At 41.6% G+C, this 21,877-nt stretch overlaps 1 protein-coding gene across 1 annotated transcript in view; it reads left to right on the top strand.

Annotated features, from left to right (window-relative positions):
* Nucleotides 1–21,877, top strand: part of LOC115271205 (putative methyltransferase-like protein 15P1) — an 81,123-nt gene that overhangs the window by 3,174 nt on the left and 56,072 nt on the right. The window lies entirely within an intron of this gene.

The following is a 21,877-nucleotide window of genomic DNA, read 5'->3' as shown; positions in this document are numbered from 1 at the left end:
ACAGTCTATTGTCCTAAGAGAATTATTTATTTGGTAGAGAAATAAAAACCACACTCTGCAACTTGTGCTGCTAAGAGCTCTACTGTATTAAATTGATTTGTGATTCAGATTAAGGTTTTATGTTTACCATCATAGGATTCGTTAATCTTGTACTCTGGAAAATCAAATTATAGTATTTGTCAAAATTATAGTAAATGTTTGAATATTCCCCTGCTCCCGTATCCAGTCCTGACAGATGAGTTCTATTGGGTCACTTCTGCTCTACGTTCCTAGAGTAACATAGGTAGGAGGGAATTCTCAGTTAATGAACTTCTGATGAAATAGCTGCTTCTTGTAGGCTTCAGGATATAATGCAGGACATATGTCCAATTAGGCCTTAAAGTAAATGGTATATATCAGTGGTTCTCAACCAGGGGTCAGGGGCCGTGAGCAGGTTTCCGGGGGTCCTGCAAGCAGGGCCAGCATCAGACTTGCTGGGGCCCTCGGCAGAAAGCTGAAGCCGCACCACCCGGGACTGAAGCCAAAGCCTGAGCAGCTTAGCTTCATGGGGGCCCCTGTGGCATGGGGCCCTGGGCAATTGCCCTGCTTGCTACCCCCTAATGCCGGCCCTGCAGAAAACTAATTGTTGTGCCAAGGATGGGCCATAGAGTTTTTATAGCATGTTGGGGAGACGGGGCGGGCTCAGAAAGAAAAAGGTTGAGAACCCCATGTATATATAATTATGGCAGGTTTTAGGTCTCTTTTATTAGATTTTTTTCCCCTGGTGCTTGTGAAACTCAGTGGGACTTGGGCACCTAATTCCCTTAGGAGCCTTTGAAAACAAATCCTGTGTGTGTAATTTGTGTGTTTTAATATAGTAGTGGCATTTAGCTGCAAAGTACCTAACTGCCAAAGCACTTAAAATAAATAGAATATTAGGACTCAATCCACCAAACAATTAAACACGAGTAACATGTTTGGGTCTGTGATATCTTAAATATGGTGTTGAACTAAAGGGATTCTATTTACAATGTTACATATTTACAATTCAGATGTGTTGATCTGTGAAATTTAATTGTTCTTCTTTGGAATGTTGGCTTCCTATGAGTTTATTGTTCCTTTGTTATCTCTGCGAGGCTTTTTTTGGAAAGAAATTACGATATAACGAGTGTTAAATGTTTTAAAACACTGGTTACTTACTGTAAATAGTCTGTTTTTACAATAGTTAAACAAGTGGCATCTTTCAAAATGACATAGAGCCCAAGAATGGCAAAATGATGCACAGGGTTTGTGACATGTCCAGGAATCAAAAGGGTTTCTTACGGTCAGGTGAAATTCCTTATAAAGCCATGATTTGTGACCTTCTGAGGATTTTTGTGGTCTTGAAATTGATGGGTCACTTTTGGATGAATTGAGAAACCAAATATGAAAGAAGAGAGAAAAAATTCTAATTGCTGAGTGTCAGTAGCATAACTCTTGCAATATGTGCATCACTAATTGCTTACTTTATACAGTTCAAGATATACAATGCCAGTCAAATATACTTTGATAGAGTTTATAAATAGGTCTTCTGGGACCTGGGTCAGAATTAAGATTGCTGTCAAAAGAGTTGAATTTTTACATGTGAACTGATAACTGAGTATGTAAACTGTATCTGTTTTTAATAATAAACTGTAGTTTGCACAAGGGGTATATTACTTAAATTTATTGAAGTCATTTTTGGAATAATTCATAGGTTCTAACTATTAATATAAAAATACTTGCTAAGTAATTTGAGAGGGAAGATGCATTCCTATCTATAAAATGAGGACAATAAATCTCTCCTACGTTGCAAAATGCTTTGGGAATTTTTAATGATAGGTTATAAATGTAAGGTAGTTTATTATTATTTAATGTCAGCCATCTTAGCCCTCCATCAGAATGTTGGTGAATTCTCAGTTTAATGCATGGATGTTCAAACCTTGTACAACTGAGGGTCATGCTGGCAGCTTTTGATAAATAAAGGGACACAGTTTTCAATAATTGGAACAGATTGAATTTGTCCTCATCATGAACATGGAGGTGCAGCCAGTGGAGAATATAGGAATCCGCATGAGTTGCTCCATCTGTGGATTAAGATGGAACTTTGTATGCTGGCACCTGCATTTTTCAGATTTCAACTCTGTATAGTCAAGATGAAGGCATCAGGAGACCAAATTGCATTTTAGAACTTGGTTGGACATGTTTGGCCTGCAGGATTCACTTTGGCCACACACTTGTTCAGTGGTGAGTACAAGTGATATGGTTTTGTGTGTGTGTGTGTGTGTGTGTGTGTGTGTGTGTTAGCATGTATATCAGTGGTGGGCAACCTGTGGCTCGCGGGCCGCACGTGACCCATCAGGATAATCTGCTGGCCAGCCGCGAGACAGTTTGTTCACATTGATTTTCCGCAGGCACGGCCACCCGCAGCTCCCAGTGGCCATGGTTCGCCGTTCCCGACCAATGGGAGCTGCAGGAAGTGGTGTGAGCTGCAGGGACGTGCTGGCTGCCGGTTCCCGCAGCTCCCATTGGCCAGGAACGGCGAACCACGGCCACTGGGAGCTGCTGGCGGCCGTGCCTGCAGAAAGTCAATGTAAACAAATTGTCTCGTGGCCCACCAGCGGATTACTCTGACGGGCTGCATGCAGACCATGGGCCATAGGTTGCCCACCACTGATGTATATTATTACACACACACACACACACACAAATACCCTCTATTAAAAGAACATTGTTAAAGTTGCGAAGTCCAACATTTGAAAGTTAGGAAATGCTAGTTTCATGATTTTCTGTCCAGCCTTAATTCTGATCCCTTGTGTATCTCTGCTCTGTACCAACTGAAGCGGCGATTGTATGTTGTGTAACGAAAGACTGTATCATAATGTATTTCTTAAATTTTGAGTGGTTGACTTTGCACCCTAAACAACATTCTTGTAAGACAGGTATTTGTGTTTGTGTATAAGTGCTTAGGGTGTTTTACCTTTTTTCTTAAACAAAACAAAACAAATTCTTTGACTGTCAATGGGATTTAGGCTGCTGCGTACCTAAGTCCCTTTTGAAAATAAGAAATAGGCTCCTAAATCATGTAGGCATTGTCACGCTGAACACACCCATGTCTAGATACCTTTAAAAATATTGGCCTAAGTTTTTTTTGCAACCCATTAGGCTTTCTGATTCAGTGGTCGTCATCATCAAGACAAATCCCAAGGGAACATAGCCTCCTTGCAGATTGAGCATCACTCAGATTGATCTCTAGCTAAATCCTTAAGACATCTGGCTGGACGTTCAGTCTATGTCTGTCACTGGTGATCTGATAGTGCCACTGAGTTTTTTGGCCATAGAGTGGTATTCCTTGGTAAACGTGCTCTGCAATTCATTGGTTTTTAATCCTAATAATATGTCTTTACCAAGATGGCTGCTGAAACTAAACCAGTTCTGATAGAGGTAATTGCTGGTTTCAGCTATAAATATCGTCATTGCTGATCTTGTCCTGCCACTTATTGTGGAGCAGCTGATGAAATGAAAACATTAATCCACTGCCCCTCAGCCTTTTTCAGCACCCATATCACTGCTCTACTATAAAGTTGGTATAATTGTGATTCTATAGATTCACAGATTTTTAGCAAGGTTGATGTCACGATGTCTGAACCAAGGCCACTAAATGGCTAGAAACATGAAGCAACTGCTGTTATACAAGTGTCCATGTATTTTGAGCATCCTCCAGCACTGTTTGTGGTGTAGCCCAGATACTTGACAGTTGCCATCTGTTTGATATCCTGTCTAAAGAGGTTAATACTAAATTGGTTGTAATTTGGAGTTGGAGGCTGCTTAATGGTAATGACCAAGGATTTAGTTTGGGATTAACCAAACCGATGCATGTTGCTTCTTGCCCAACCAGACTGGCTGTCAGCTGCTGTGATTCACTATATTGTGCCAACAAGACAATTTTATCAGTGTATTCAAGATCTCAAAGTAGGATGGTGTTCAGCTCAGTGTCACCAACGACTGCCTCTTTAAGCTTATCCATCAACCAATCAATGCCGATATTGAACAATGATGGTGACAAGATGCAGCTTGCCAAACTCCTGTGGAAACACGAAACTGCTGTGTATCTACCATTACTTCAAACACACATGCTTCATTCTGTGATGGTGGAGATAACAGAAGTTTCATATGTCTTATATCTTAGAATGGTGCAGTTCATCACCCAGGAAATGCCAGTGTATTTCTTTGGGTGGGGAGGAGAAGGGAACTCCTTTTAAAAAAACAAAATCACAAAAGGAACTAGAGTCATGGTTTTGTGTGGAATGACACTTACAGCCAGATTAGTTGGGGGTATTCTACATCTAAATCTAGGCTTAACTGAAATTTCATTTTAGCTTATGGTTCACTGTTGGAAGACAACATTGCAAAACACAAAGAAACTCATTCAGAAAGATTTATTGGGATATCAAAGTGAACTGTTACTGCTGCTCAACTAAGTTCAATAGAAGATCCACAAAATCCCATGTGCTTTATCTGGGATTCCACCATTGTTAATGGATAAATGTAAACAGCTTTTATGTCACTTTTAAAAACCATAGTAGGTGGATCAAGTATTTGAAGCATCAGAAAATATCAGGTTTTCTAAAGCTTTCAGAGCCTGCAGTTTTAGTTCTTTGCAAATAAATAGGATATAGTCAGTGACAGTGGGTCAGCTGGGTTATGCTAGTACAAGGGTCAACAGTAAAATGTTAAGTTAAATTCAGTCTGTATCTCACTGAGATGAATGGTGGAACTTCACTCAGTGCTATCATTTATCATCTTGGCTGTAGAATCAGGGCAGTGTTGCATTGATTTACATTCTAAAGGTTATCTTCATAAGCAGGCTACAATCTTTGTGTGTGTGTTTAATATGTGTATGTAAAATATGCCAGAGTTCCTTAATATTTGGAACTTGTTTTTTCCCCACATAAGAGGATTTCTCTTATCGCTGCTTTGAACACAGTAGATAATATGAAAGCTGATGTCAGCCTTTATTTTCTTCAGTATCTGAAAACCTAAAGAGTAGAGTAATACATGGAAAATCTGATAGGGAGTGGATACTCCTATTCTAACTTTGATCAGTCAGCAGGTCTTTAAGGTTATTTATAGTGCTTCCTAACAACATACATGATGACTGAAAATTCATTCACAACTGAGAAACAGAGAGAAAAGAGTCAAGTATTAAAAAAACAAATAAAAAGGAAGTTTCTGGGCATTTGGTGCTGATGAGAAAAAAGAGAACTTCAGCACTAATTATATGTTTAATCACCCCCCCCACCCCCCTGGTAAATATTCTTGTTGGCTGTCTCCTACGAGGAATTGGTCTGTCATAGATTTAAGCAATAGTATTTTCCAGTTACCTTCATAAGTCTCTCTTTATTGCTTTAGAGCCTGTTTTCCCTCAAGTCCCTATGGTAGTGCGTTCTCTGAAGCACAGAGTACAAATGAGTCTGTATCCATCTAGTTCATTTTCTCTTCAATGAAAAGTCTGTTGCAGTAAATTCACAGAAAAGTAATTTCCTCTTTTTAAATTCATTATATTGACTAAACTGTATTTTAGTTTTTTTCAGTCCACCACTGTTCTTTACTCTTATTTGATAACTGTTATCTGGACAACTTCAGTTTTCACAGTTTCCTTAATGTTCAAGGGTAATAAAAAAACAAGTGTAACTCCTCAGATTGCATATCTGATTCATCCACAAGCAATTATTTTTCTTCCCAGCTTTCATCTAGATTTTTACTAGTTTTCCCCTTGTATCAGTCGTTTGCTTTAATTACTCTTTTGCATCACATAGTGAAACTCTCTTTCATATCAGCACATCTATCAGTGACTTTTAATATATTTGCCAGAGGATGAAACTTTGAATTTTAAGTTATTCTCATATGGGACTTGTAGTAATATTTCTGGGATATTGCATATCCATAAGAAACTAACATTTGGAGTGCTTCAGAACAGACATCATGTTTGATGTGTAATATCTAAACTCCCTTTAAGACAAGAGGAAATGTGTTATATCTGATCTAGGTGTGAATAAGAAATATAATAAATTACTGGCTGATGACATCTACACTTCCACTTTAAACACAATAGCATCTTGGTCTAGGGTAACATGTTTTAAAAAAATGCTTTCTGGTCTATGCTTGTTAGGCAAACTGTTAGATTTTTCTAATGATTTTGCCTAAAACTGTCATGTGTCAGAGTTGGGGGCAAGGGAACGGTCCTGCAGCTCTGTGATCCTTTGGTGTGTAGCCTGCTTGGTAGACAGAAGGCTAAATCAGATGCTAGTTTTATCAAATGAAACAGTTTGTATATACAAATAAACCTCATCTCAGAGCTTCCCTGACCTTGTTTCTCCTGGCCAGTTGGGACATTTTGCAAAGGCACCCTCTTTGGCTGTACACAGAGTTCTGCAAATCTATTCCCCTCTACCTCCCTGCCCTTGATGAGGTTCTTGTTCCCATAGATGCGCAAAATGCAGCAAGCAGCTATAACATGAGGCACATATTTTTCAGAAGCATCCAGCCTTGTCATAAGACACTTGCACCTTTCCTTCAGTCTTCCAAATTCACACTTCACTGTTATTTTACAGCTGCTCAGAGTATGGTTGGTCAGTTCCGTTCTCATATCCAAGTGTCCAGTAAGGATATGTCTACACAAGCTGTGGCAGCAAGTTCCAAAAGCCGAGTTGACAGACTGGTTCACAGGGCTCATGCTATGGTGCTAAATACAGCTGTATAGATGTTGTGGCTCCAACTGGAGCTCGGGCTCTGAAGCCTTCCCTAGGCTTCCAAGCCAAAGCCCGAATGTGTACACAGCTATGAATAGCATTGTAGCATGAACCTCAGTCTGTCCACCCAGGCTCAGACTTGCTGCTGCTCACTGTGTGGACATACCTTTAAAGGTTTTGTAAGCTCGGTCTCCTAGAATGACAGGAGGAATATATATTGTCTATAATGGTCTTCAGTTTTTCTTTTAAAAAACTTGTAAGTTCTAAAGATCCCCGCATCATGGTCCTTTCCAGACTACCCCAACTTAATATTCGTGAATCTACCTCAGTGATCAACAGGACTTGGCACCACAGTGGAGAAATGCCCCTTTCCATTGATGAGGTCTGGTGTGTGGGGAGGCAAACAATAGACATGAAGTCCCCTTAATGGCTCCTATACAATTTGGGATCTCCTACTGTGCAAATCTGTCAGTAACCTTTGCATTACCCATCTGTATCCCCTGGGGCGGTAACACCTCTTAATAACAGTGCGTGCCTCCATAACAGTAGCCCAATAGTCGATCTATCAAAGTCAATCTGGTTAGCTACTGGCTGATAGAAATTAGGTGGTGAGCTTCTAGATGGCAGTGATGGTCAAAGGCTTCTCCACACTGAGGAGAGCTCTCATGTTGGTGTTTTGACACTGCAGCTCTGGGGTGAGCTCTCCACCAGTCTTGAGGAAAATTAGTCTTTCACATCCTGAAGTTCTGCTGCTACTGCTGATCATCCCAGTTCTTCAGCAGTATCCTTTCCCACCAGGCAGTGCTGGTTGGCTGAGCCCAGAAGCAGTGCTACACCAAATGAAAATGTCATGCAGAAAGAAGTAATTTCTCAGTTTCCCATCTCCTCCTTCTCTGCCTCCTCCAAGTAACTGCCCAGCATCATGGTGGCTATGCTGGTGGCTGCCTCCTGACTCTTCCAAAGCTGGCTGCTTGACATCTGGGCCATCCTGTTCATATTAATGGCTGCTAGGATTGCAACACTCAACTGTGTTTCCTTCATGCTGCCTCATAACAGTTTGAAAATGATGCTTTATTACTAGTGATCAATGGCTCCATATCTAGTTGGCAGCCGGTATTAAGCAGAGTGCCCTAAGGGTCGGTCCTGGGGGCAGTTTTGTTCAATAACTACATTAATGATCTGGAGGATGGTGTGGATTGCACTCTCGGTAAGTTTGCAGATGACACTAAACTGGGAGGAGTGGTAGATATGCTGGAGGATAGGGATAGGATCCAGAGGGACCTAGACAAATTAGAGGATTGGGCCAAAAGAAATCTGATGAGGTTCAACAAGGACAAGTGCAGAGTCCTGCACTTAGGATGGAAGAATCCCATGCACTGCTACAGACTAGGGACCGAGTGGCTAGGCAGCAGTTCTGCAGAAACGGACCTAGGGGTTACAGTGGACGAGAAGCTGGATATGAGTCAAGAGTGTGCCCTTGTTGCCAAGAAGGCTAACAGCATTTTGGGCTGTATAAGTAGGAGCATTGCCAGCAGATCGAGGGACGTGATCATTCTCCTCTATTTGGCTTTGGTGAGGCCTCATCTGGAGTACAGTACTGTGTCCAGTTTTGGGCCCCATACTACAAGAAGGATGTGGAAAAATTGGAAAAGGTCCAGCGGAGGGCAACAAAAATGATTAGGGGGCTGGAACACAAGAGTTATGAGGACAGGCTGAGGGAACTGGGATTATTTAGTCTGCAGAAGAGAAGAATGAGGGGGGATTTGATAGCTACTTTCAACTACCTGAAAGGGGGTTCCAAAGAGGATGGATCTAGACTGTTCTCAGTGGTAGCAGATGACAGAACAAGGAGTAATGGTGTCAAGTTGCAGTGGGGGAGGTTTAGGTTGGATATTAGGGAAAAAAATTTCACTCGGAGCATGGTGAAGCACTGGAATGGGTTATCTAGGGAGGTGGTGGAATCTCCTTCCTTAGAGGTTTTTAAGGTCAGGGTTGACAAAGCCCTGGCTGGGATGATTTAGTTGGGGATTGGTCCTTCTTTGAGCAGGGGGTTGGACTAAATGACCTCCTGAGGTCCCTTCCAACCCTGACATTCTATGAATCTATGAAAAGCAAATGAAGTATGGGATATCATGAGAGGAAAATCTGAGTTTATTAGTTTGCGCCGAAGTCCTAGAATTCCAGTAGGTATCGCACAATGCCTCATGAGAAAAATTCCAGAATACATAGAGTCCAGTGGCAGAATATTGCACTATGGAATATCTGCCTAGAATGTTGTGTGGGGTAATTTTCTGAATGCAGTGATTCACATGGGATTTAGGTAAAGATGGCATAAATGAAGCAGTGTGGATGCACTCTTTCTACATACGGTAGTTGTACAACTGTAATCACTGCAAAAAACATCTGCTGAAAATACCTTCCTGTGTAGCCCAGCCCAGGTGACAAGGCTACAGCTCATCAACTTATATTTTGTGGTGGCTGCATCTTAGCAAGTAAATTGACAAAAAATTACATTTGCAGAATGCTGCCAAAAATATGAAGAGTCTCTTAAAATTGTAGGCTCTCCAATCTTTATATGACCACAATTCCTCCAGTTTGTGCTGTTAGTGGAGTTTTTAGTGGAAGATGTTTCGCTTTAAGATTTATTGTCTCAGTTTTGCCTCTTCACTGACTCTTGGTTGGGCTGGATGAGGAGAATGTGCATTGTGAATTCACAAAAGGGGTGTGTAATGGTGTTTACAAACCCCATACTGACTAGGCAGAAGGGAGAGCAGAGTCTTCCCTGCTTGCAGGCAGTCAGGCTGACCACATCCCAGCACAGCTTCCAGAACTGGCCCTTGTGGAAGCATGCACCCACAGCTGTGGTCAATAAAGAAAACGTGCCTAGCTATAAAGGGGGAAGGGGAGGCAGAAAGGCCTGGGATAGCAGAGGTGCAACTGCCCCATACCAGGCTTCCTCTAAGAAACGGACAAGGTGATAAAGGAAGACTGCAAGCACTGGAGTTTAAGGGCTGATAAACTCAATTTAGATTAAGAATTTATAGATTGGTCTAACTGTTGGCGAATTGAAGGGGACCAGTTAGAAGAAACTTGGGACCTCTAGAGAGACTGCTCCAAGAGCAGTTGACAATATGGTACCAGAAATGAGGGCACCTTTAACTGCCCTGTAGAAAAGAGAAGCTTTTTTTTTGTGCGTACACACACACACACACACACACAGTTCCTGCAATGGCTGGCTGATTCACAAGCAGGACAGCGACAAGTGTTTGAACAGATGGCGTCACACCAGCAACAGTTGTTTACGACGAATGGTGGAATTGCTACAGACTGCTGCTCCACCCCACTGGGGAATGCATTCCCCCAAACTTCAAGGACCACTCTGACCCTGTTGCTTCCAAAGATGATGACAGATGATGACCTGGAGTTATTCTTGGTAATGTTTGAAAGGGTGGCGATGGCATCTTGATGACCCTCAGCCCAAAGGGCAGTCCAGTTTTCTGCACTCCTCATTGGGGAAGTCCAGACAATATATTGAGGACTTGACAATGCAGTGGCCCAGGACTTTGAATTGCCTAAAAGAAAGCTCAGTGGCTCTGAGAGAACCTAAACCAGAAGCAAAAGGAACAGGCACACCAACTGGTGGCTGCTTTTACAAAGGTATTCTCAGCTCACCCTGGGAAGATGTGCATGGCTCACTATCACATTAATACGGAACCAGGTAAAGGTAATACAGGAAGGACCACTGACCAATTCCCAACAAATTGAGAGGGGCTGTTGAGAAAGAGCCCAGGACTGTATTAGAATTCAGGGTAATAGAGGAATCCCCAGAGTGACTGGAGGAGTCCTATTGTGCTGGTTCTAAAGCCAGATTGTTCACTGGGTTTCTATATAGATTTCAGAAAAAATGAAGAGTTTCAAAATTTGATGCCCACCCCATTCTGTAGGTGGACAAACTCTTAGAGTGGATGGAAAAAAACCCATACATCACCACTCTGGATTTGACGAAATGGTACTGGCAGATCTCTCTGACCCCAGGCTCTGAGGAGAAGGTGTCTTTTTCTATGCCACTGTGCCTATTTCATTTTAAGACGATGCCCTGCAGATTACACAGGTGGCGGCCACTACTTTTCAATGTGTAGTAGCATACTTGGACAATGTAGTCATTTTTAGCAAGGATTGGGATTCCCATCTGGATAAAGTATCCACTGTTCTCTGATCACTGAGGGAAGCTGGGTTAACAGCTAACTCTGCTAAATGTGCATGTAAGGGGTCGGACTCACCCCTGCGGCGCCTCTTGCTGGTTATCCTGGGAATTAGCTCAATCCAGCCCGGAGTGCCCTCTGCAGGCCGGTGATCCGCCTTGTCATTAGCACTGGCCCCCGTGTCCCTCCCAGGACCCCGGTGCCCCTTATTCTGGGTGCTGCCCCCTGGCAGTACCCCCACACGCTGGGTCTCCCCTCCCAGGGGAACCCTTACCCACTAACCCCACCTCGCCTCAGTGTAAGACTACTGTCAGTCATCGTCTAGCCCCACGCCTGGGGCAGACTGCAGTATCAACCCACTCATCATTGGCAAGGAGGGTTTGGACCTGCTGCCTTGGCCTACCTCTGGGCTGCCCTCTGCAACCCCCAGTACCCCTTGGCCCAATGCTAGGCCACAGTCTGGGGCTTTCCAGGCTGGAACTCCCCAGCTTCTCAGCCTTTCCCCAGCCCTGCTCCACCCAGGTACTCTGGCTCAAGCTCCCTGCAGCCAGGCCCTTTTCCCTCTGAGTGCAGCGAGAGACTGCTGAGCGCCTGGCTCCCAGCCTCTTTATAGGGCCAGCTGGGCTCTGATTGGGGCGTGGCCCAGCTGCAGCTACTTCCCCCAATCAGCCCAGTAGCTGCTTCTTCCTGCAACAGCCTTCTCCCAGGGCTGTTCCAAACCCCTCAGGGCAGGAGCGGGTGTCCCCCCTGCTACAGTGCGATAGGAAAACTGGAAGCCCGTTACCTGGGACACTTAGTTAGTGGAGTGCAAGTCCACTATTTGGTGGTTAAGGTTTATGCCTTACAGGCATACAAGACCGCCACCAAAAGGCAAGTGAAGGCCTTCCTATGCCTAACGGGCTACTATCGCTAGTTAATACCGCATTTGGTACCATAGCAGCCCCTCTAACTGACCTAAGGATACTACCCCAAGATGGGCTTTATGAACGTCCATCTTGAAAGGGGTTTTCAAGAGCTCAAGGGCATATTCTGCTGTCACATAGTGTTGTATTGTCCAAACTTGGAGAAGGAATTTGTATTGCAAACAGATGCATCGAAGGTAGGGCTGGAGGCAGTCCTTTCCCTAAGGGTAGATGGAGAAGAACCACCAGACAGTGTACATCAGCTAGAAACTCTTTCCTCACGAGAGAGTGTGCTCGATGATAGAGAAGGAATGCTTGGCTGTCAGGTAGGGGATTGAAAACCTACAGTACTACCTCCTAGGGAATTAATTCACATTAGTTACAGTCAAACCCCCTCGTGCTGGCTGATTATAATGAAAGAGACGAACCCAAGAATCATGAGATGGTACCTATCATTACAACCATGTGCCTTCCAGATATAACAGTGGGCAGGAAGTTTGCATCAGGATGCTGATTTTCTGTCAAGAGAAGTAGCCTTCACAAGCCAAGGCCAGGCCAGGGAGAATATGAAGCAGCTTACACGCTCCCGAGCATGAGACACAGCCCGCTGTGTGGAAGGAACTCCTGCCCGGGAGCGTGCTAGCCACTTGCCCACACTAGTGGGACCAGGAACAGCTTCCAGTGAGCCTGGTGCCCGCCCAAGTGGGCGGGGCTGGAGGCAGTACAACCACACCAGAGGAGCTGCCGGCAGAGGGCACTGGCTCCTGGGAGCGGCAGCCTGACATGTTGCTGCTGTTGCAGTTCCTGGTAGAGCCCTGCAGCTTTGCAGATATAGATTTATATCCCCGGGAGCCACACAGGGCTCTACTGATAAACTGAATTTAGGTTAGAATTTATGGACTGGTTAATTGTAGGCGAATTGAAGGGGCCCAGTTAGGAGAAAGCTGGGACTTCTAGAGAGACTGCCCGAAGTGTACCAGTGAGGTTTCAGCTCACAGATATGTGGGGAAAAGGGTGACAATGATTTTGTAGAATGGGGGAAAATGCATATGCTACTGAAAATTGACTGAATGCAGTCTCATCAAATTAAAAAGAACACACTCTTAAACATTTGGCTAAGACCAACTGAAGATATTTTTAGCCCAGAAGAAGCATTGTTTTGGAAAGTTATGAGCATTTGAAAATAGAGTGTCAAAATGGAAGCTGTTAGCGGTCTAGAGTGAGAAGTCCCTCAAATATAGAACTATGGGTATATTGAACTCTAGTGACAGCCATTTTAAATATATATTTTGATGTGAGACCACTGTGAAATTTACATCCCTTGCTTCCTGTTCTAGGTTTGAGGCATGGTGGACAACTCCAGGGAGTTACAAAATACTCAGATTCTGGGTTTGTGACGGGCAAGACTCTTCTTCCAGGGGTGTAGAGACTGGTCCACCTCCATGTTTTGTGTGGGACTCCAAGAACCTGCTTGCTACTGAAGAAGGAAGCTTGAAAGGATATAAGGAGGAAGAGCAGGCTGATGGCTGCAGCTGCACAGGGAAGAGTCTTCCAGTTACAGTTTCTGGCCATGTGATATGCCAGCAGGGACTTCTAATTCTCACCTGCAGCATGGCTCTCAGCAGGCAGGCCTGGCTCCTCTCTTTGATAACAGCAACATGGCAGCTCTCACCAGCTTCCCTCCATGTTTCTCTACTGTAGAAGAGGAAGGGAGCCTGCAGCCGTTACTGCTGGAGAATAACAAGGGAACTTGGTCTGTCTACTGAGAGCCACACTGCAGATGCACCGGATTTCATTTCACTGTAATACTAAGTTAGCTTGCTGCTATCACTCTATCACATAACAAATGATAGTGCTTCAGAAGCCTATTTAAGGCACTGTGTTATAATAAAGCAAGATAAAATGCTTTTGGGTGACTCAGCTTGTAATAGTGCTGTCCATACTCCCTCTCTCTGTTGTGATAGCATTAGTCTTTGCACCTCTTGGGTAAAACTAATAAAATTCACCAGAAAATAATCTAAGCCCTTCAAATTTTAACTTGAGTGAGACTGTGGTCCCAGAAAGGATGATAATATATGTAGCTACTCATTTCCTCCCCTTCTAGAACTGTGTACCTTATTTAGTCAGCCTTTTGGCTAAGGTTGCTTATTAAATATTTGAGTTCTAGTTTGCAAACAGTAATTCAGTCATTCCCCTTTCCTCCAACGTACAAAATAGTATCAGGGTTCTAAGTTCATAGCAGGAGTGTAAGCGATAGCCACACTTTCCACTCTCACTTCTATTTCAGAGAATTCCACATTGTTCAGAGTTACATCTATCTCACCACTGCTCATGCATAAAGAGGCTTTTTTCATATGATGGTGCTAGTGAGAAAACTAACAGGATCGTTATCAGCTTCTTATAGCATCTATGAGGGGATGAACCCCAATGTGCGTGTACTTGCAGAACTGGGCCTGTGCTGCTGGTAACGGGGGGTTACCTCCCCCATATTTTTACATCTTTTCTTTCTGTCTTAGGTTCTTATGATACTTACATCATAGCATCTGATAACCTCACAATGTTAATGTATTTATACTTGCAGTGCCCCTGTGAGGTAGGATAGTACAGTTCCCCATTTTACAAATGGGGAAACTGGGGCACAGAGAGGCTTAAGTATCCAAGGTCAGACAGGAAATCTGGTGGAGCAAGGAATTGAATCTGGGTCTCTTGAGTCCTAGGCTAGTTCTCTAACCAATGAACCGTCCTTTCTATCCTGCCCAACCCTCCCCTCTCCCCAAAAAGAATGAACTTAAAACCCCATGTATGGGTACTTTATTAAATGACAATTACATCTTTCCCCCCAAGATACCGTATTTGCTCCTTGTTCATCTCTTAGTTTTTACGACTATTGGAATGTAAATGGCATTTTACTTGAAAGTTGTTAAGGGGCTTAGAATTAGTATTAGCATCTTACAAATTGGGGAAAAAAATGCTTTTATGTTCCAGCCCATATGTCCTTGTGCAGCTTTCTTAATTCCTTTTTAATAAAAGTATGGACTCTGGGTCCATTTTCTCGCAGGCATCTGCTAATCTAAACATAAATACATTTAGTGCTGCTAAATTATATTTGGTTACTAATTTGTAGTGGTTTGTACGAAGTCCATCCATTTTGCTAATAATGTAGTTTCAGTGTAAAGATTGGCACTGTGTTGCATATTCTTAGTTTTGTATTGGGGTTTAAAATATAGTACAATCTGTCCCAAAATTAATAAAGCAGTTATTTAAGAATTGTGTGAACCTGAGGAATACTCGAGGCAATTCCTACAGAAGCATAATTATTATATGGAAGTAAAGCCGCCTCATGAAGGACTTGTGCTTTCCAACTCTGTTGGGTAGTGAGTAACTCTTCTAACATTTACAGGATTTCTATTTTTTACGATGGAGTGACTAATACTTGAGAATCCATTTCAATGGTAATTTTGCCTGAGTCAGGAGCACATAATTCCATTCCTAATGTATACTTCCATCTCTCAAAATAAGATAATATATATACATTTTAATTGTCACTGCTCAGAATTTACAATATTTCTGTTTTGGAACAGCAAGTTCAAAGAAAAACAGTTGATAGTTATAAAAAAGCACCTTGTCATAATTAGTTTTGTGCAGTAATCCATTGAAGTTGACAGACATATTTCCATTATCGTATCCAAGATACTTTTTTGGTATCCACCTGGACTTCTGTGCTGTAAGAGTGGAATAACCAGCAAAGGAGATTGAATGCCTCCAACAATGGGCAAATTCCACAAAGGGAGGCTAAATAGCGAGCTAATGGGGTTTCCATAGAAATCTACCAATACCAACCAGAAGTGATGCAAGGGGATAAACTTAGATAAGAGGTCTTTTATATTTATAAATTATCTGATTCTCTTTTTGAATCAGAAGTTCAAAAGATCCAAACTTGGGTGCCTAAAATTAGATAGTCTAATCTAAGTACATAACCTGAATTTCAGAGTTTCTAAGCACTGCTTCTTCAGTTGACTTTAGTGGCATTTGTGTGTGTTCAGCATCTCAGAAAACGGCCACTTGTTTAAAGGTCTAAATGTCGATTTAGTTGCCAGACTTTAAGTATCCATGATTGATAATATTGGCTAAGGTTCCTAGTTTGTAAAGCAGTATCATCTAGAAAAGAGTGGCCAATTTTATACTTAGAAATCAAGAATGTCCATGATTTATATAAAATGTATATTATCCTTTTGGCTGGCTGTCCCTAAATATTAAATAACAATTTATGCTTTGTTTTAAATTCATCCTTAGTAAAATTTCCACTAAATTTTAATAATACACATTTTTTTTTACAATTAAGGAAAGAAAGAATAGATTTTCCCTGAGATAGAGTTGATTTCCTCAAATATGATTTTACAAAATCTGGTGGCTAATTGAAGTCATTTAAAGATTGGAATTTTAACAAAATTAGTTTCATTTTGGACATTTTAATAATGACCTGCTTGAATCATACTGTGGAAATATAAACTGAATGGAATTAGGTTTAACAGCTTTAAGAAAAATATTAATTAACTGAGTAAAATTTATTGTCTGAATTTAATACATAGGAAATGAGGTCTAATAAAACTATACAACGGAAGATAGATGCTGTTCACTTTTGTTTCTTTATCTTCTCCACCTAGCTCTGCTATTGAAACTCTACTCTCTCTCTTTTTTTTTTTACGTCTTTTTTTTCTTCACACTTGTTTGGTCTCTTTCTTTTGTTTTACTTTTTCTCTGAGGTACATTTTTTCATACCTTTTTTGGCTACCTTGAATTGACCTTTATTTTTTTGGCAGTTTCTTCAGTTGAAGAAACCTACTAGCATTTGGAGGGCAGATTTTATACTCTGTAGGAAGTGGCACATGACAACCAGTAGAGCATCTGATTCACAATCTATCTTGCCACCCTCAAGGGTCAGAATACATTAAGAGTTAATGGAGCTCTGCCAGTTTTGCATGAAGTCTAAGATTAAGGAGTGAGAATTCTTCAAAGAATAATAATTAAAAGCTAAGTAATTTCAGGTTGGGCTATATATGTTGGTTTGACCTAGAATATTGCCCATCTGCCAGGTAGTGCAACCCAATGAGAAACCATTATGCCAATGTTCAGCTCTCTATCTTGGCTATCACTCCAATTTCAGGTACACTTCAAGGTCCTAGTCCAGTGATACTCAATTAGACCTACCCGCAGGCCGATTTGAGAATTTTATGACAAGAGGCGGGCCATTTGTGCAGAAGGCTGACCAAAAGAAAGGGGGGGAAAAAAAAGCCTTCAGCTGCCAGTAAAAGACCTTTATTTCAACATAAGTATTAGTTTTTCTATCTTTTAACAAAGTTTATAAATCAACATTATTACCTGTGTTTGTGACACTCTCTAATGGGAGAGGTGACATTGACCATCTCTGGCAAGCTTTGTGAAGCGTGGTTTGTAGGAGGTCAGGGCAAAGTGCATGCACTAGTGAAGATGCTCATCTGTCAAGCGATCGCGGTATTGGTTTTTTAAAATGTTCATGGTAGAAAGCCCAGAATCACAGAGGTATGTTGATCCGAACATCGTAAAAGATAGATGGCTAGATTCTATCTATTCTGAAACTGGCCAGCATAATGAGTCCAAAAATCACAGAGTCCCACTTCCCTGAATTTTGCCTTCAAGATATCTGAGTTCTGGAGCCTTACAATTTCAAATTGAAAGGCACCTTCATCAAATGAATCAAGAATGTTCTTTGCTTCAGACAGGCAATGTCTGTCGGCAGAGACAACAAATGGATCGCGAACAAGTAAAAGCAAATCCTCTTAAAAGAGATTTTAAAAAGATGATGTTGCAAGCTAGAAGTTGAGCGTATGTAGTTAGCTAATCGCATCACAATTCCCATTGTTTTTTTTTCAAGTACCCCAGACAACTTACTGCACAGGACAGTCTAGTGAATGATGCTGTGAAGTGTATTTAATGAAGGGTGTATCGCTGCCAAACGTGAAGCAAAGCCCTTCTCTTTACCTGTCATGGAGGGACCTCCGTCTGTAACAAGCAAGTTTACTTTCTGCAGAACTAAACAATTTTTTTTTCAAAAAAGCCATTTACCTTTTCAAAAATGATCTCTCCTGTTTGTGTAGATTTCTAATGATATTAAGTACAAAAATTCTTCCTTGAAAATTTCACTATCTTAAAATCTAACAAATAGTCATAGCTGGGCAGTGTCCCTTAAATCACTTGATTCGTCCACTGCAAGAGACATGTATTTGGTGGTGGTTTTTTTTAAGTTGGAAAGCAGTGCTGACAAACAATCCTCGTAAATTACCTCCGATCTTCTCACTGCCATGGAATCAGACAAGGGAACTTGCTTCACATGGTTCACAATGTCATCTTTGTTTTTATTTCTGGCAAAAAGCTCCTCCAGCATTTCCAAAATTCACTCCATCACAAGCTCAGCATCCAGAAAAAGCTTTTTCATTTTAGCTTCTACCAACATTATCCAAAGAGAAGCAGCTGTTGTTTTTTCCTGTACTGTCGCTGATGTTGTGAGAATGACATTTAAGCGTGATATGAAGACTTCAGATTTTCAATTTTGTCACGTCTTGTAACACTGCCAGAAGGATAGGTCACTTTGAAGTTTACTATGCTTTGATTCAAAGTGGCGCCTCATGTTGATGACCTTACAGACAAAGTGGTGTGGCATATTAAATACAGAGGTTTTGCATGTAAATGAGGTGTCATAATAATAAGAAAATCCACTGTCCAGTTTGGATTAAAAGCTTGTTTTTTGCTGTTGACTTTCTGACGTTTAATTCCACTCAGATTAATTTTTGGCTCCATTTTCCACCATGAAAAATGGGCAGTGTCCTAGCTCAATCACGGCTGATGCTATCACAAGAACTTAAGATCCTGTAAGCAGTGCTTAATTTGTACCAGGGCTGAGCCCCAGCACCTCTAGCCTTGACAGTTCATAGCCCCGGCACCTTTGGGCTCCCAACCAGCAGCTGCTGCTTTCTGGCCGCCTAACTCTGAAGACAGCGCCGCTGCCAGCAGCAGCGCAGAAGTAAGGGTGACAATAGCCCCAGCACCTCTTTCATTACAAATTAATCTCTGCCAGTAAGTTATTTACTAAGGAAGTCGTAAGCATTAAATGATAGGCAGCACATCACAGTTTATATAATTATAAACCTCATTTTAAGGTGAGCTGGTGGATCACACAGGAAGCCTTGGCGGGCCACCTATTGAATATCTCCATCTTAGTCCTTATGTTTGAATACTAAATGGGATGGGACTGAGCAGTTTCAGAGACTACCTCTCCCTTTGTTCTTTCTGTGGTAGTTTCTCTTTATAGAATCACGAAAGCTAATCAGCCTGTTTTGACTTGAAGGGGCCAGAAGCAGGCAGACCTTTTCAGTGGTCGTCTGTTGTGCAGTTTACTAGAACAGTGGTTAGACTGAGCTTTAGTTTGCAACATTCTGATTTTGGTGCTACGCTTATAATTCAACAGGAATTTCATCAACAGCCAAGTCACTGTTCTGGTTCTGGCAACCTGCAACTGGAATAAACCACTGAGAATCAACTGTTTTGTTAGTTGGAAGCTTCAAAATCTGTGGGAGAAGAGCGTTTCTGATGGATTAAAGATATAATTTTCAATTTATGTCATTGCCAACAGATACCACAGTGATAGATGCCTTTAGAAATTAGTAGACTAACAAAAGACATCAACCTTATTTCTCTTCTTTCTGAAGATGTTAATAAATGCTTCTTTATCAGCCTCATTCACTTGGCAGAAGTTTTTTGTTATTTTAGTAAATTGAATCATACTATTCTAGTATATTATTGCTTTTTCTTTTATTCTAAGGCCTGGTCTACACTTAAAAGTTTCGTCAGCATAGGTGTGTTGGTCGGGGGTGTAACTTTTTTTTAATTTTAAACCACTTCTGACCGACATAGCTATTTGAGCAAAAGCTCTAGTCTTTTTTGCTGGTATAGCTTATTTTGTTTGGGGAACTGGGATCAGCTGTACTGGCAAAAGAGTATAAGTTTTGTGTCTCCACTAGGGGGAGTTCTATACCTCTGTGGGTGTAGCTATTGCCAACAATATTTTTGTTATTTGCCTTTCTAATGTAGGCAAAGTCTAGCAGTCTACGAAGCCAAGATAAAAAAGACATTTAGGCTTACAGAAGTAGGAAAATACAAAGTGAAACACCTTAATCTTGATGGTTAAATACAGGAAAAGTTAATGCCCTTCATAAGAGAAGGGACTAGATTGCCCATTTCAAAAGAAATAGCTCTTTCAAGAGTATTTGTGGTTGGCTTGTGCTTGTGCAGGGTCATCTTGGACAGTAACAAATATAAGTAAATATGTTGTTGTTTTTCTCTTGTAGTAAGGGATAGAAATGGTTAATGCGAACTTAACTCAGTATGTGTGTTTCTTTAGGGCCTGATCTGAAGCCCTAACTCTTACAAAATAGTTTTTATTTTTTGAGTAGGACCAGTGACTTCAAGGACAGCTTGCTTGAGTAAGATTTGCAGGATCTAGTCCTTCATTTGCAAAGTATTGTGAACAGGCAATAGTACCTATTTATGGGAGGAGTTTTAAAAGGATAGCTGAACTATCTTGTTGAATAACTGCAGGGACCACTACTAGAAAATCAACTTTTTGGTTGTACTTCTGTCAATAAAAAATAACAAATTATTGTAAAGATAATTACTTTCTTTTGTGTTTATTTTCAATTGAAGTATAAAGTTTTTACATTTTATCATACAAAGGGAATTCTAAATTAGAACAGCTATGCAGTTTTTTACATCGTGTCTGTGGTATATGTGTATAAAATAGTGTGTATATCTAATTACCTTAAAATGCCATCTGTTCAAGTGTTCTATTTTTTGTTAACATATTCGAAAATATTTGCCATTCATTTGTGTTCCTGATATCATTTTTTGGCTCTTTGCAATTTGCGATACTTTCTATGCAATTGAAAAAACCCTAAAAATAGTATTCTCACAGAATCTGTGACTGTGACTGGAATTCTTTCTTGTGTGCAACTGATATGTAGTTTTAGTGTCTGCTGCTAGTTTAATTTTAATGTTAATTATTTTAACACACACGGAGAACAAAATCATAGAACTGTAGGGCTGGAAGGGACCCTGAGAGGTCATATAGTGCAACTCCATGCACTTAAGCAGGACCAAGTATACTAGATCATCCCTGACAGGTGTTTGTTGCTAGCGGTTCTCAAACTGTGGGTTGGGACCCCAAAGTGGGTCATGACCCTGTTTTAATAGGGTTGCCAGGGCTGGCTTAGACTTGCTGAAGCCCAAGTCCAAACCCCACATCATGGGGCTTGAAGAGCTTAGGCTTCAGCTTTGCTTCCCCCCCCCCCCCATCCAGGGCAGTGGGGCTTGGGTGGGCTCAGGCTTTGGTCCCCCCTCCTGGGGTCATGTAGTAATTTTTTGTTGTCAGAAGGGAGGTCACAGTGCAATGAAGTTTGAGAACCCCTGGAACCTGTTCTTAAAAAATCTCCAGTGACAGGGATTCCACAACCTCCCTTGGAAACCTACTCCAGTGCTTAAGTATCGTTATAGTTAGAACATTTTGCTTAATGTCTAACCTAAGTCTCCCCTGCTGAAGATTAGGCCAATTATTTCTTGTCCTAACTTCAATGGACATGGAGAACAATAGAGGTCATCCTCTTTATAGCAGCCCTTAATTTATTTGAAGACTGCTATTAGGTACCTCCTTAGTCCTCTGTCCTCAGGGCTAAATGTGTCCATTTTTTTAACCTTTCCTTAGGTCAGGCTTTCTAAACCTTTTATCATTTTTGTTACTTTCCACTGGACTCTCTCCAAATGTGGCACCCAGAACTGGACACAGTACTCTGGTTGAGGCCTCAGCAGTGCTGAGTAGAGCAGGACAATTACCTCCCATGTCCTGTGGCACCTTTAAGACTAACAGATGTATTGGAGCATAAGCTTTCGTGGGTGAATGCCCACTTCGTCGGATGCATCCGACGAAGTGGGCATTCAC

Source organism: Terrapene carolina, unplaced genomic scaffold (genome assembly GCF_002925995.2).
Source record: "Terrapene carolina triunguis isolate 2854851 unplaced genomic scaffold, T_m_triunguis-2.0 Scaffold96, whole genome shotgun sequence".
Classification (NCBI taxonomy): Eukaryota; Metazoa; Chordata; order Testudines; family Emydidae; genus Terrapene; species Terrapene triunguis.
This window is presented reverse-complemented; position numbering and strand designations above follow the sequence as displayed.